The sequence below is a fragment of the Lactuca serriola genome, chromosome 1, assembly GCF_051521515.1.
Source record: "Lactuca serriola cultivar US96UC23 chromosome 1, Lser_US96UC23_V15, whole genome shotgun sequence".
Taxonomy (NCBI): Eukaryota; Viridiplantae; Streptophyta; class Magnoliopsida; order Asterales; family Asteraceae; genus Lactuca; species Lactuca serriola.
The window spans coordinates 42,804,062-42,820,938 of NC_136408.1; positions in this window are offsets into that span (position 1 = coordinate 42,804,062).

Genomic DNA, 16,877 nt, shown 5'->3' on the forward strand with positions numbered 1-16,877 from the left:
CCCTGCACATGTTTGGTCCAATCAACCCTCTGGTTGGAATACCAAACACGTCAAGTCCAATCAATCATAAGGTCTAATCATCCTCGGGATGGAATACCCTAGATCTGAATACCACTATATACGAACTCGGGTCTAAACTCATAACTTGAGGTTCAAGGACCTACCCTTGTATTTCTCACAAAATCTTTTGGTTCCTCGCGGCCGATTACGGCTCTCCCGAATCTCAACAATGTGTCCATTTGAAAACGATTAAACAATAGAATGAACTACTAAGATCACTAGGCCCACAGCCTATGACTGGAATACCCCTACAAGGCCCTCATCATAGGTCTGGATTGCCTCTGAGCCCACCACAAGAGTCTGGTATGCCCTACCTAGCCCTCCGCTCATGACTGGAATCCTCCTGATGAACTATCAACCTTGTCCAACAGAAAAGGCCTAACCAACGTCCTTCACAACACCAACCAGCGCCACGATGCTGAAACCCCACCATGCACGATTCACTTATAAAACAAGTTGCTATCCAAGCAAAATCCCACAAATCTTGGTCGCACATAACCCTAGAATAGAGTGATAGTCGAACTCTAGATCCAGCTACAAACTATAACCCAGACCTGATCAAACACGTAAGCCGAACCAACTCTATTACCACCTTGAATACCCACAGATACACACGGGGAATCACTACCATGCATATATTTGGGAATTCCCAACTTCATATTCACTCGCCACAAAGCCCATACTTGACCGAGACTAATCCGACTCTACTAATACCGAACTAGTACGAGAAGACTTCCACGATTATCCCGAAGGTTACCAAAATCCAAGTTCGATATGAATCAAGATTCTATTCCATCATCAAGGGGAAACATACGCCAAAGACTTAGGAAACATAAACACATTGCATCAGGGAATTGATGACATGCTCCTAGCTTCTCAACTGTCACCTCTTGAATTCCTTCAGAGAATTCCCGCTCCCTGAGAGATTCACCGATTAACGCCTGTCCGTCCATTCTGGAAACCATAATCTGGACAGCAACAGACAAAACCTTCAATGGCTGACGCTTAACCTAAAAATTCCCAAATGCTGGTTATCAAGCACCGAGAAGACGCGATTCACATGTTGGGGAGTTTTACCGAACTCCCAACTCACACAACCCTCAACCAAACAGCCACTTGGGTTGTCTTCCTTCCTGACAATGATGCGAAACTTATCCCATTTTCAAAACCGCTCCTGCTTCTGAATCCTGGGATAATTCTCCCCCACTTAGATTCGACTAAGCTTCACAATGCATGAAAGTTGGAAAATTCCCAGTCGTCCTCGCTTTCCAACGATCGATCCGATGACAACCAACTCTTTCCAACTAGTGCTCCATTACCATCCAATCCCAGTGATCACACATTTCTGAGAACTAGTTGAACACCTCTTGAATCCCAGTGAAACCGACGGTCTCTAATGCTTAAATGATCCCACATTCAAATCTTGAAGACCTAAAGATAGGTGTTCCAACTAATATCTCTACAACGAGCTACTTCCCTTTGCGCCCTCACCCACCAATCAATAACGGTTACTAAAACCACTGAATCCTGACCATGCTGAATAACCATCCTGTGGGACCCTGTCCATAGACCTCCCATATAATACCCTTCTTCCCAAAGTGCTCCAAATAAATCTCCCGCTCTCGGGCTCTAGAAATCATATCATTTAGGGTCTCAGACCCTGACTCACTCACCAGTTCAGTCGTCCACATCTGATAATGCACCGAGTCGTAAGACAGTTGGGTGCAAATGGATCTTCATGAATAAGACAGGCATGGATGGGAATGTACACACATTCAAGGCTAGACTGGTTGCGAAAGGTTTCACACAAACCCTAGAGGTTGACTATGATGAAACCTTCTCGCCAGTAGCCAAGATTAAATCTATCAGGATATTGCTCGCCATAGCTGCCTTTCATGACTATGAAATCTGGCAGATGAATGTCAAGACTGCTTTCCTTAACGGGAAATTGGCTGAGGATGTTTACATGAATCAGCCAGAGGGTTTTGTTGATGAAAAGTTTCCCAATAGAGTGTGTAAGCTTGAGAAATCCATTTAAGGATTGAAACAAGCATCTCGCAGTTGGAATCTTTGCTTCTATGAGAAAGTCAAAGAGTTTGGCTTCTCTAGGAGTGAAGATGAATTATGTGTGTATATCAAGGCTAGTGGGAGTATAGTGACTTTTCTGGTGTTATATGTCGATGACATATTACTCATTGGTAACGACATTCCAACCTCGAACGAAGTTAAGTCTTGTCTTGGAAGGTGTTTTGCCATGAAAGACCTTGGAGAAGTTGCCTATATTCTTGGGATTAAAATATTTAGAGATAGAAAGAAAAGACTAATTGGACTTAGTCAGAGCACATACTTGGATAAGGTACTGAAGAGGTTTAGTATGGAAAATTCCAAGAAGGGAGAACTACCTATCCAGAGCAATACCAAATTGAGTAAGACTCAATGCCCTAGTACAAATGAGGAAATAGATGACATGAGTCGTGTACCTTATGCTTCCGCTATCGGATCGATCATGTACGCTATGACATGTACTCTCCCTGATGTGGCCTTTGCTTTGAGCATGGCCAGTCACTATCAGGGAAACCCGGGTAAAGCTCATTGGATAGCAGTAAAGATTATGCTGAAGTATTTGCAGAGAACGAAGGACTGGGTCCTTGTACTTGGAGGAAATGATTCTTTGAGAGTAGATGGTTACAGTAATGCCAGCTTTCAAACGGATAGAGATAACTTCCGTTCTCAATCTGGCTGGGTATTTCTACTGAATGGAGGAGCAGTTACTTGGAAAAGTTCCAAGCAAGATACGGTGGCTGATTCTACTTGTGAATCAGAGTAAATAGCACCGAGTGAAGCGTCTAAAGAAGCAGCTTGGTTAAGGAACTTCATCAGGGATCTCGGAGTTGGAAAAACCATCCAGGAGCCTATGGAACTATTCTGCGAAAATGAGGGTGCAGTTGCCTTAACTAAGGAACCCAGAGCTCATGGTAAAACCAGACATATCGATAGAAAGTACCATTTCATCATACATAGAGTAGAAGAAGGCCATCTTGTTGTAAAGAGGGTGTCATTTGAAGATAACCCAACAGATCCCCTCACAAAGGGTATGAGTAGGGCTAAGCATATTCAGCATGCTCGAAGCACAGGACTGAAAGATGATATTAGTTTTAGTAGTTAGATTAGTTAAGAAACTTGTTACAAAGTAAATGTAATTGACTTTTGGTGATTAAATAATAAAGTATTATTTATGAGTTCGTTTACTGTCTTTTGTCAATTGTTTATTATTGTGTTTCATATTTTCCATGTTTTACTTCCTGAATAATATGATTATTCAAACTCCACAGTCGCTCGTACTTTTGGAAGTAAGTAGTGAATTAAGACTGTCATGAATTGGATTGCAGATTGCCTAAGGATAGACATAGCAATTGAATTGCTGCAATGTTCATGAGTACTAAAAAAGTGAGATTTGAGTATTAGATAAACCCACGCTCAGAGTATTACTTCATGGAATTCATCACGAGTAATACTGAGACAATAATATCTATGATCTTGAAACAAAGATATATGCGTTGTAATTTGCAAGTCGGCTATACATTGGTGATACGAAAACGCATCAGTAACTTGGTGTTATAAACCGTATTGTCATGTATGGTTTGACGAGTAAAAGATACAAGCATATGAGTCAATGTTTATTCGTTCCTTTTTCCCTAACGGGAAAAGCGATATCTGTGGGCCCCTCGATGATTTGGACTTGACTTTTATGTTAGGGCCAGCCAGGACTAAATTGATGTGTTCGATTAGAAGTCCTATATCATTTCAAATAAGAAATTGGGAAACATAGATTTTGGACAAAGAGATTGATTATATTCCATGTCTTATGTCTAGGGATATCTAGTAGAACGAAGGGGCATGTGATCACCTATCTTAGGACACGTAACTGACTGGGTCAGAGTTCAGCAGCAGCTTTTGGAAGCTACAATTTGCTGGTCAAATTTAGAAGTCATACTAGCAATTATAGTTATAGACTTATCCAAGTGGGAGACTGTTGGATTAGGTGTCTAAGCTCATAACTATAATTGATATGTGCTTGAATCGATAGCAGCACAGTCCTTTTGGGTTGCCCTCAAACCTTGCAACCGGACAAGGAAATTATGAAAGGAGAGATATTGATTTATTATAAGATTAATAAATTAATATAAATGATTTATTAATATGTTAAAAGATTAATATATTAATTAGAAATCATAATGTTTAATTAATAGTTAGCCAGAAATTAATTAGAATTAATTTTGGGGTTAACTATATTAATTATAATGTGTAGGGACTAGTTTGCAATTATCTAATAGTTGAGTGGAAGGTTCCAAAACCTCCTAGGAAGGGGGTGGACGAAATCTATAGGGGAAACCCTAATGATTTCGTCCAAGGGGCTCGGATAAGGCCTTTGGATAAGCTTAGGCCCCAAGAAAAGGAACATTAGGGTTTTCCCTTAACCCCAGTGTTGTAAAAATCGGTCTAGGCGGCCGATTAATCGGGGATTAATCGCTAGGCGGTCTACAACCGAATAGGATTAAGGCTAATCGGTCGGCTTAATCGGTTTTGGTCAAAGGGGGTCAAAGTCGGAGCTAAACGGTTCTAATCGGTCCTAGGCGGCCTAATTGGCCAAATTTTCAAATTTTTAAATATTAAACCAAAATTTCAAAAGTTCATAGTATTTCAGTGTTCAACTAATATATAAAAAAAATTTTAAAAATTAAAATTTAAAGTTTTTCTCCAAAATTTTCAAAATTTCTATGTTTTCAAATATACAAATACCCAAATTTATTTTTCTTAAGATATATTAAAATTTGAATAACTTTTCTTATTAATTGGATGATAAATTGTTGTGTTTGTTAAACTTATTATTAAACTTTTATGCTTATTTATTTATATTCTTACAATTAAAGTTAGATTTATAAATTTTTGAATAATTTTCTTAATAATTAACGGTCCCCGATTAATCCCCGCCTAACCGATTAATCCGTAGACCCCAGTTCACCGACTAGCTAACATCTAACGTTTTCTGCAACGTTGCTTAACCCTAGATCCCTCAGCTATATAAGGAGCCTCCTGGCACCTAAAATTGGTCACTCCTTCTTTGAAGAAACCCTAGGGCCGATTTTTGCATACCCTAACCTCTCTCCTTCAAGTTTCCTTCTTGCTAGTTTTTGGGTGTGACTCCATTAAAGGCATTTTATTTGTGGTGCTAAGCTTCCAAGAAGATCAAGATCAAAAGGAATACCAATTGTTTGCTATAACAATTGAAATGTATGTAACTCTTAAACCCTAACTGGTTAATTTCGAAAATAGCCTCTCTCCTTAGGGTTATTTTTTTCAATTCAAAGTTATATGTTCAATAGTTAAAACATAGATCCAAAGTAGGTTGCATGTGAACTTAGGAATTGTTTTTTCTAGTTTATTTGTTTTAGTTAAAACCCAACAGTTCCTAGAGAAGATAACACCAAGGAATACACATTAGCCAACTTAGAATCTCCCCTCAGGATCCCGCCAAAAAACATGATCCCAATAACCCACATAATGATCTCGGCGATAGAAGATCCTGCCAGGAGACTAGACGACCTCGACAACCATGATCAGACGACCAACATAGCAACAATCGGAGGCCCAACTCCTCGATCCTCTAACCAGGATCCTTAGAGATATTTGAGATCCTGGAAACAACCCATCATATAGTATCTCCAGAATGGTATAATCCCAAAAGAAGAAAAAAGTGATAAAGAGTTCAAGATGCGGATCTCATGCTTTATGATGATCCATGGAGTATTATACAAGAAATCCATAACAGGTCCGTATCTAAGATGAAGAGTCCGTAGAAGTTCTAAAATAAATACATGAAGGGGATTATGGAAACCACATTAGGGGCATATCCTTTTGTTATAAAGTGTTAAGAACATGATACTATTGGCCAACCTTGAAGAAAGATGCCTTCATGCATGCTCAAAAGTTTGATGCCTATCTCATCGATTCAGAAGCAAGAATGGGGCATATTGGCTAGCTACCCTAGATTCTAGCATCCTGCAAAGATCCTGGAATGCTATACACCTCAAAGTGTACTTTATATAAGTTGATTTACTTACATTCCATCACAACCAAGTCAAGGTACATATCTACTCCTTACTCTCGTTTCTTTTCTTTATTTATTTTTATTCCAAAACACTACTTACTTAAGCATCATAGGGATGTTAGCCAAGATAACGCTCACCTAAAGCTAATGTTTGAAACATGCAGAAACTCAAGGATCCTAGCCACTACGAATAGAGACTGATCATCTCTCCTATGATTAAGGGTACTTAATATCCTCTAGGGTTTAAAGAGTTAATAACTTCTTTCATCTGTGTTTGGGTTTCCACACCCCGCTTGGATGCACGATATCTTAGTATGGGATAAGAGTAAGGGGATCATTTTATGCTTTAGTGACTTGGAAACCCTCTTATTACTAAATATATGTTAAGATACTAAGGTTTAAAGAGTTAATGACCTCTTTTTCACAAGCTTAGGTTTCTACACCTCGCTTGGACACACGATATCTAAGTATGGGATATGAATAAGGGGATCATTTCATGCTTTAGTGACTTGGCAACCCTCTTATTTCTAAACATATGTTAAGATCCTAAAGTAAATTTCTAAATTTAGAGCATTATCATGTTATCTTACGAAATGGCATTTCCCTAGTTATTATCTAAAATTGGATTTTCCTTAGTATTTATCTAAAGTTGGGATTTTCCTCACTTATTATCTAACGTTAGGATTTTCCCCAGTTATTATCTGAAGTAGAGGTTTTCCCCGTTTATTATCTAAAGTAGGGTTTTTCCCAGTGCAATCTATGTTGGGATATTCCCTAGTATAATCTAAGTTGGGATCTTCCTTTGTATTTCTTAAGTTGGGATTTTACCTAGTAAAACTCTAACTTGGGATCTTCCCCAGTGAATTACTATATGGGATCTTTCCTAATATTAACTGAGTTGGGACTTTTCCCAGTAAAGTCTAAAGTTAGGATCATCTCCCAAAAACATATTCGAAAGAACTCTCTTAAAAATGATAAAACATATCCAAAGTAATGTTCAGAGAGATGACCAAAAGTTCAATTGGAGTTCAAGATGACATCAGGTTCTGTCTATCCTTACACCTAAGATTGTCATTTATAGTTCTTTTTCTTTGAAAAAGTTATGCAACAACTTTCAAGATTTTTTAAATAAAAATTAAGGATCCTGGATATTACAGGATCCTAATCTGGTGTTTATTTATTACAGATTATTAAGATCCTAATAGTTTGTATAAACTCTAAACTTCTTAGGATCTTAATTATCTGAAAAGATTTTGAAAAATTCATTATCCTATTTGTACAACCAAAGCAACCACACAAGAAAAGAGAAAAGGTGAAACATCAAATTTAAAAGGAGTTTCCCTCCAATCCAACAAAAGAAAATATTGTTTTACATACCAAAAAATTAAAATTGTTTAAAAAAGTTAATTAAACCTAATTCAAGGTTTGATCACCCCCAATCGAGGTATCCTCTGTCTCCTTCTCTTCCTCCCTTCTCTTCTTCTTCTCTACAGGATCCTAAATGGCATTAACGTGCCTACCAGTCAACTTGGCCAGAGCTTCATGCCAACCATCCACATTCCAAGATCTTGTGTTCACCACCTCCTTTGCCAACTTAGTCGTCCTCTCCCAGATGGCTTCGGTGACACTGCACTTAACCTTAACAATCACCTCCTTGATCTCCAATTCATGCTCTAGGAGGATGTCTTATCCTTATTGGCCAAGAGCTGACTGCTAGATATGGCCTCATCAAGTTCCGAGAGGGAGAAGCAAGCGCTAGAATGTGTGGCCTTGGATCCTGAAATTTGCAATTAACCCTCATCGGTTCGAGATCCTTGAAATGAAAAAAGAAAAAAAGAAGGATCCTTCTTGGAAGTTGGAATGGTCAAACTTGCAAGATCTTCCAGCCTCAGGCAAAGCAAGAAAGATTTCAATCTTCTCCTCAGTATCTTCAGCAGCTGGACAACTTCCTCGTACATGAAAGCTACGCCAAAACAAACAAAATAAGTGTGAATTTCAGGATCATTATCATAACTAAATAAAATAGTATCTTTTTTAGCCCATTTTATTGGCAGGAGATCGTTGTTGGACAGAGTTGCGTTTCACAAAGAAGAAACTTTCTTTCCAGGCACCGTCTTTTTGTCTTCAAAATTAAATGTGATTTGTTGGTTTTGAATTTGAGCAGAAATTGAGAAGATCCAAAAGTTTGAAAATCATAAAAATTGGGCAATTCAGCTAACACCATGTCAATGTTTGTAGACTGATTCATCCGATCAATCCAAAAAAGGATCCTCTAGATAACTGACGTAGTTTGAAAATAAGAAATTTTTGTAACTTCAAAGAACTCAGAGATGATTCCAGAAAAGGGTATATCAAGCCCAAGGAGAAAGGATATTCAGGAAAACAAAACCCAAGTAGGAAAGATGAAGCCAGGTTTGGCCTTAGCATCAAAAGTCTTGAAAATGACATCGGCGGGAATAGTTTGATCGAATTCAAGGAATCGGTGTTGTTATCATCAAAAGATCAAGTACCCTCATAAGACAATATCGTTTGATTGAGTAAGCCTACTTCGGGAAGAGTAAGGATGCTCGAGCGAGAACATAGTGCCTTTTTACCCATGATCATGAACCAAGAAAAATGAGAAGAAAAGAATAAGAAATTTACGTTCAAGATATCTGATAACAATTGAAAGAGAGCTAAAAGAAGTAATAGAATATTGATAACCATTAACCCCCATTTATGTATATCGCATATGATAGAGAAGAGATTTGACAACATAATCATATCTTTTGAACGGATACAATTCTATCTGTTAGAGTTTGAATTGCAAATCTTTTATTTCGAATTAATTAAATTATACACTTTAAATAGTTAAAATTAATTCAAATATTTTGTAGGGTATAATTTGGGGGCAATTGTTATGACCAAAATCCTCAAGTCTGTAACGTCTTTACCATAATTTTAAAAAAAAAAACATTTATTTAACAGAATACGTTAGCGAAAGACTAAGTTTTTAATACAAAACATTTTCAAACCTCAACGTTACTTCAAAAATTCAAACATAAATCCAAACCCTTTAAAATGTAGTGTAAGCAAAAGTAATTTAAACTAAATAATAAGAAATGTATCTAAGAGTGGTATTGATAATATAAGTCAACTACCCATAAGTACCCCTCTCACCAAGGCCAAACTCCTAAGCTGCCTACACCAATCACAAGGCATAAAAGAGAAAAGATACAAGTGTCAGCCCCTGTTGAGTGAGTTCATAAAGGTTGCACATAAAACATACAAACCCAAATGGGTCAACCATTCATTTTATGATGAAACATCTACATCCTTACTAAAAAAGGACTCCAAACTACCATGTGTCACTTACACCTTCGATTTCCCTGTAATGTTAAATTCCATTTTTGCCCTCCTACGTTGCCATTTAGCCTTTAATCCGTTTATATCGACATATATGTAACTGATGTGGTATTTTAACATAATATGCTACACATACCATATTCAAATACTTACCATTATCATGCATCAATTTCATCATCAAATAATTCTTCGTCTGTTGCTTGTCCTTTGCTTAGAAACATTGTCCCCTTCACCAGAAAACTTCGACAAATATTGCTTCGTTACTGCTTTATTGTATTCCAAAAATATCATCATCCTATATTTGAATTCAATTGATGAGCACAAAATCAGGAATCCGATCCTTTCAATTTTTTATTTCGATAGGTATCGGCTTCATATATACCTCCACTCTATACATTTGTAATTGTACTCATTGATATCATTCTTCTGTACTGACGATTCAACATTGTTGTGCTCTACACATCAATTTAAGGTCGGCAACTACAATTCTTCTTCCTCCTGTTTCAAATGCCCATTGGAATTTCAAGACATTATATTTATGATCATGTGTTAGTTGATGATGAAATTAATGTATCTAACATTTTGTTTGACAGTTATACTTAAATTTTCAGTCATAAGGTGATGTGTATGTTATTGGTGATTAACCATATGTATGTATGGAGAATTTAGCTTTAGATAATGATTTCTATTAGTTTTTAAAGTTCAACAGAAAAGTAGATTTAGTTTTTTGCTTTAGCTATTCTCTGGTACTAATTTGGGGTTGAGTAGATTATTTTTTATGTTTAAAGTTGGCAGGTTTGAAGATGTACAACAAATGCTTCATGTAATGCTTGAAAGAAACTGGTAACATTATTTATAATTACTTGATTAGGTTGAAGTATAAGGATGTATCATAAACATCCTATTCTATTGTCAGGTTTGAAGATTTTCTGTTTAAACTTTCATCCATTATATTTTTTTTGTTTGGCTTTATTTTATCATGAAGATTCCCATATCCTCTATTATCCACCACCCTTGAAGTCTTCCAGCCACCAAATCTGGGTAAGAACAACGTGAATATCAACACTCTCTCCTCCTCGCTCCTATTCTTACATAACTTTGTTTTGGTTACTCAAAATCTCATGTCAAATCTGTATGACTCCAGATCTACAGATCCAAGCATCTCATCCAAAACAACACACTGTCTTATCACCTTTGTATGATTCTAAATTTTGCATATTTCATCAAATATAGGTAAAAGATTTTTATTTATGTATAATACTTATTTTGACACTATTTTTTAACCAAAAAAATTGTGTGGTTGCGTATTGCCATTGTTGACTTGGTTTTGCTTTTCTGTGTCATGAAGTGTAGGTGGAGGCAAGGAAGCATTACATTTAATTATATATTTAACTTTCTAAAATCTTATTTAGGACTCATGAAGTTTTCAAGTTCTCAACAATACTGGAACTTCAGATGTAATATGCAAACAGAACATAACAACAGATAATGTTACATATACAATTTTTTTTTCTTGGGTGGATATTTTTATCCTTATGGTTTTAATTAATAAATGTTGATTTATATGCGCCAACCACAATGTTTGAATTTGTATTGAGGTATATGAATTTATTTTCCAAGATTAAACCATGTCCAGTACTACAATCAAACTCGACTCATCTTCAGACTTCCTATTATGGTTGACTACAAGATAGATGAAATGTGCCACATATGTTTGTACTTTGTTCCTAATATAGAAGAAGATAATGAAGGAAAAAATATTGAATCCATGCTTATCACTGTCTAGACAAAAGATACATTTAGAAGCACAGTGTGTTAACATGTGAAATTGTAATGTTGTGTTTGTGGAATTATGTTGTAGTGTTTAATTGTTTTCTTAAACTTTAATGGTGATATGAAGTTGTATTAGTAGAAGCCTACATGGCTAATTAATCAATTTCTACTTTTGTCATGTAATTGATTAACTGTGAAAATCCATTTGTCAAGGATAAATATTATTCATTTAGGGAATTTTACTTTAGTTTATTGCTTGGCGTCATTTAGTTTTTTTTTTTACATAATCCTAAAACATAACAATTATAATGTATCACTTTCAGAAAAAATTGAGTCAATTATAGTAGATAATAATTATACATACATTCCTTTCATGAGAAAGGATTATAGATCATACTTTCAAGCAACTTAAGCTAGCATGCCATATTCATCAAGTTCATCAAAGTATAAGCAGCATAGCAATTAACTCATAACATGGAAAAAACACAAAGCATGTAGTAGCATCAAAAATATCACATCAAGAACAAGTAATGGCATAGTCATCCTAAAGTGAATCAAATCATCATCTACAGATTACATGTTTCAATCTTGCAACCTTAGTGAGTTAAAACAATGAACTCACCTTTAGCCTTGATGGAATCCTCCTTCTATTCCAAGACTTGTACTTACTTGAAGTTCTCAATACCCCACCTAAACACCACACATAACAAGCAATTAACAAATAAAGTATATGTTTCAAAAATACAACTTTATTCTAACTTTTATATATATATATATATATATATATATATATATATATATATATATATTTTATAATTTCCCAGCCCGACCCATGTTCAATGTTTTAAGCATAAAACAGAATGTACAACTCCAAATGAACGAACACCAGACTTTCTGGAACCTAGACTATATTTCTTACAAATTCATCAGAATGGAGCATCAACTAATTCTGCCCACATTAGCAGCTACAGCTCTCGTAAGATGGGGCAAAGTTGTTAAGCAGAATTCCAACATTCACCAAAAATCACCATATGCTTTAAGACTTTAGGTAAAGGATTAAAGTCACTCAATTGTACACACAAAAGGCTTGAATGACAGTATTGAGACATCGATTGGGTACTTTATGAAAATATCAAAGAGATTAAATGATGAGAGTAGAATGTCTAAAGATATAGATGAACGTTTAAACCAAAGTTCCAAATTTTGACTTGTAACAACCACTTGTTCAAGGCCATTTTAACACCACCAAGGCCTACAAAATATACAATATTTTTTATATTACAATAGTTTACACTTTTAGCTTTTCAGGGAGTACTCGTATAAGTCCAAACGATTTTTCTATAATTTTATATGGATTTTGCAAAATGAGATATCAATGAAGCTAATTTCTGACCAGTCAATGAAAATGACGATTTTCACCTTGGTTGGAGACAACATTAGGTCTTTGGAAAAATCATGGACAAACTAGACTCAAAATTCAAACTTTGAGAGTTTACGTATCCCTAATCCGACTCCTAATTATTTTTCTATATTTTTTTTTTTCAAAACAGGGATATGTTTGTAATTTTTCCTAAATTCCCAGCTTTGACTTATTGGGTTAATTTGGCATCTTAGCCCAATAAGTCACCACTCAAAGACCCCATATAACCGAAAAATGGTATTCAAACAGTAGTCACAATGAATTGAGTCAAGATGGCAATTCCAATATCAAGCCATGATCCAAAATATGCAACTTTTAAAGAGAAATTCAAAGTGTGATGCTATAAATAGAAAACATCACTAGGGTTTGGATTTTCTCCACCCTTAAGCCACATATAAAGACATTTAGGGACTATTTTGATAACCTTTTGGTTGGTTCAAAACATGATATTTTTACAGAAAAATAATCACTAGAATTGAAGATAACAAAAACATGAATTCTTACCAAAAAAAAAAAAAAAAAAAAAAAAAAAAAAAAAAAAAAATTGACTCCAAGATAACACATGAGATAGTGTTTTTAGAAGAGTTTTGACAACAAGAATCAGCCAAGAATCCATCCAATAAATGGGAATTCGTCCATATGAGAGAACCATAAGAATTGAGATGAATGAGAACGAGATTGGTCATCAAACGGGAAGTAATTCGACTCATAACTTCTATTAAATCACTACCAATTCATAAACACAAGAGGAAAAAGAATTAAGGATTTACCAAGTAAAAGTGATGGATTTCAAGCCTCAATTGCACCCTACAAATAGTTTCGACGACCTAACCCCTCCACATCCTCGCAATCGACATTCTCCCTCCACTCACGATCGTTTTTTTTTCCTTTGCCCTCTTGCCGAATGACACACTCACACACCACCATACTGGACTAGCAATTCAATTGATCAAGATCGTAAGGAAAAGCAGGAACGACGCAGCAAGAACCCAAGAGTCGATTAGATTGAATTGAAGTTTAAGCCGAAAGGGAAGAAAACGGCTAAACAAAGAAAATCGTATACGGCTAAAAAAAAAGTTAAAACCCATACACGATCAATTGTAACCTATTGAAGGTTTAATGCAACATTTCTAACTTAGTCCCTCCAATTATTTTCAATTAATTCTTTTAACCTTTTATTAATTTCTTTAATAAATCAAGTTTCTTTTTAATAACGCTTTAACCCCTCAATATCATTTACACAATTTAAATGAATTATAGTTATTCTATTTTCAACAAAACCATTTACTTAAATTATACAACATATGGATATCAATTAATTTATTTAGATATTAAATAACACCCTTTTTATTTTTATTTTTTCCATTTTAATACTCTTAAAATCAAAATAACTCTAGAATAACAAATTCTCGAGCAACGGAAAACTAACGTCGTTTACAGAAAGATGTTTGAGTTGTTACAAATCCTATCCATGGTCCCGGATCTCAAAGATATCTAAGGATCCTTAAACCTATTCAGGATCCCGGATCTTAAAAGAGTCTCAGGATCCTGAACATGCATTAGGATCTTGAACATCGTCATTATTATTTTCTAACAAGTTTAACAACTATATTTCTTGTTTATTTCTCACATGTGTAGAAATGGTCAATATAAGACTCATTCACTATGAAGAATCACTTCAACCATGCTTAAAACACAAGAATACCAAGTCAAAGCACGTTGCAAATACCAGTTTAGCAGGATCCCATAAATATTAGACTTTTAGTTACTTAACCTAGACTATATATATACACCTGTAAAACGCACACAGCGAACACAATCTTTTTGTTGGGTTTTAGTTCAAAATTAGTTTAAAAAACTACAAAAATTGGCAAACATAAGACTTTAAATTTAGAACATAACATAAACATTTTATACCCACCAAGGATCATCTTGCAAGTTATAGAAAGATTAAGCACCAACCATAAAAAGGATGAAGAAATAACAACCTTTGTTGTTCTTTGGATCCTCTTGGGAGACTTGGAAGTTGATGAAGAATATGAAACCTTTGAGACACCAACAATAACTTAACTTAATGTAGATGCTAGTCCATAAACTAGTAAACCCTTAAGCTTTAAGTTCATAACCAATATGAACTTAAAGAGGGCATGTAAAAGCAAGTGTTCTTAACTAATTAAGAGAGAATGAGGAAGAGTATAACTTTCAACCATTTCATCAAGGAAGGAAGAATGAGTGCAAGCCTCATCTTTTATATGCATAAAGTGATTTTATAGACCATAAGTCCTTAACACTTTAAGACAATAATGTCTCCTCAAGCCTACTTGTCTCCTATACCTTTAAAGCATGGTTTCTTCCTCTTTAAATAATCAAAAACCCATCACTTGCATGCATGCAAGCATGCTCACGGTTTTAACATATAAAAGAAGTCAAACTTGGCAATTTTTTATAAACTCTTTTATAAAATATAAACCTCAACCTTTTGGTAAAAGACAAAAAGTCCTTATGGTCCAAAATGTTATACATAACTTATTTCCATACCATATGAATTATATAGTGTTACTTGCTAATGAAAATTATTATTTTCATGAAATAAATAATTTTGTAACATCCGGAATTTCGGGTATGATAGTTCGTGTTTCAATTTTGAGGATTTAGGAGGGACACGACGAGTCGAATGCCTGACTCGTCGAGTCAAGACGAGTTGAACACGTGGAGTTAATGAGCGGACTCGACGAGTCCAGGTATGGACTCGCCGAGTAGGTTCTGGGCTGAGAAAACCATAAGTTTCGGGGTTGGAGCCTATTTAAAGGAACTTATGACCTTGGGTGCACCTCATATCTCCTGTGTGAAATCCTAAATCGCCATTGGAGCCATAGGAGAGTTACTATGATGCAATCAAGTAATTTGGTGGGTTTTATAGAAGGAAAAGAGCATGATTTGAGCAAGGAGCGAGAGGGGAGTTGTGGATCTAACATTTCTTCGCAAGGGACTGCTGCAGGAGGTATATCTTGCATCCTTTTCACCTGTTTTTGGTTAGACCTCGAGAATTAGGAGTTTTAGGGTTTAACTCCCCTTCTATTGTGATTATGAGCTAAGTGAGTCATGATCTGAGGTGAGAAACTTCAGATCTGAACCTTGAGAGGTCCAGAGAGTCCCACTCTTTCAACTTTATTATGTTCCATTGGAGTTGTGAACCTAGATTGCCATTTTAGAAGTTATTTCACAAAATAAGACCCTATGAGTGGTGCATGAGCTTAAAGGTTGGACCTTTACATGATTATTGGGTGTTAGAAGGTCAAATCTACAAGTTAGAGAAACAGATCTGACCTCAGGAGAACGTTTGAGTGTTGCCATGGAAGCAACTCGTCGAGTTTATAAGTGGACTCGATGAGTCGAGTCGGGGTTGCCCCGCGATTCGTGACAGGAGTAACCAATCGAGTGAAGGGACGACTCGATGTGCGAAGTGAGGCTAGAAGGATTCAGAGGACCCGCATGGACTCGCCGAGTCTCCCATGTGCACTCGACGAGTCGGGTCAAAGTTTGACCATTGACTTCAGTTGACCTTAGGGTTTTGGTCAAGCTGATTCAAGAGAGGTCAGGGAAGGGTAGAATGGTCTTCTACCCATTCTTTAGAGATGAGGACAAGAGAAAGTGTTGATTAGAGATGTTATCATTTTGCTAGGAGGAGGCTAGGTCGGGTTATCGAGCACGAGAGGGTATCCGACATCATGCGAGGTGAGTCTTCTCACTATACATTACCTAGAGTGGTATCCATGTATAGATCGGAGGGTCTTGTGTGCTATGTGTATGTATGGGATTATGTGTAATTGTTATTTGTATGCTATGTGTTGTATAGACCGGACCAGAGAGTCCAACGATATAGACCAGACCGAAGGATCCAATGAGCTATGACCGAACCAGAGGGTCCAACGAACTACGGGAATGGAGGGTCCCGCTGAGACACATCGACCAGAGGGTCGTGCTATAGCCTCGAGTGGCGTATGTGTTGTATGTGGTATTTTGGGGAACTCACTAAGCATTTATGGTTACCGTATATGTGATATGTGTTTCAGGTACCATCGAGGATCGCGGGAAGGCGCCGTCATGATCTGTACACACTGATGAAGATTTATGTACTTGAGATTCTGGGGTTGTTTATTGAGATAATAT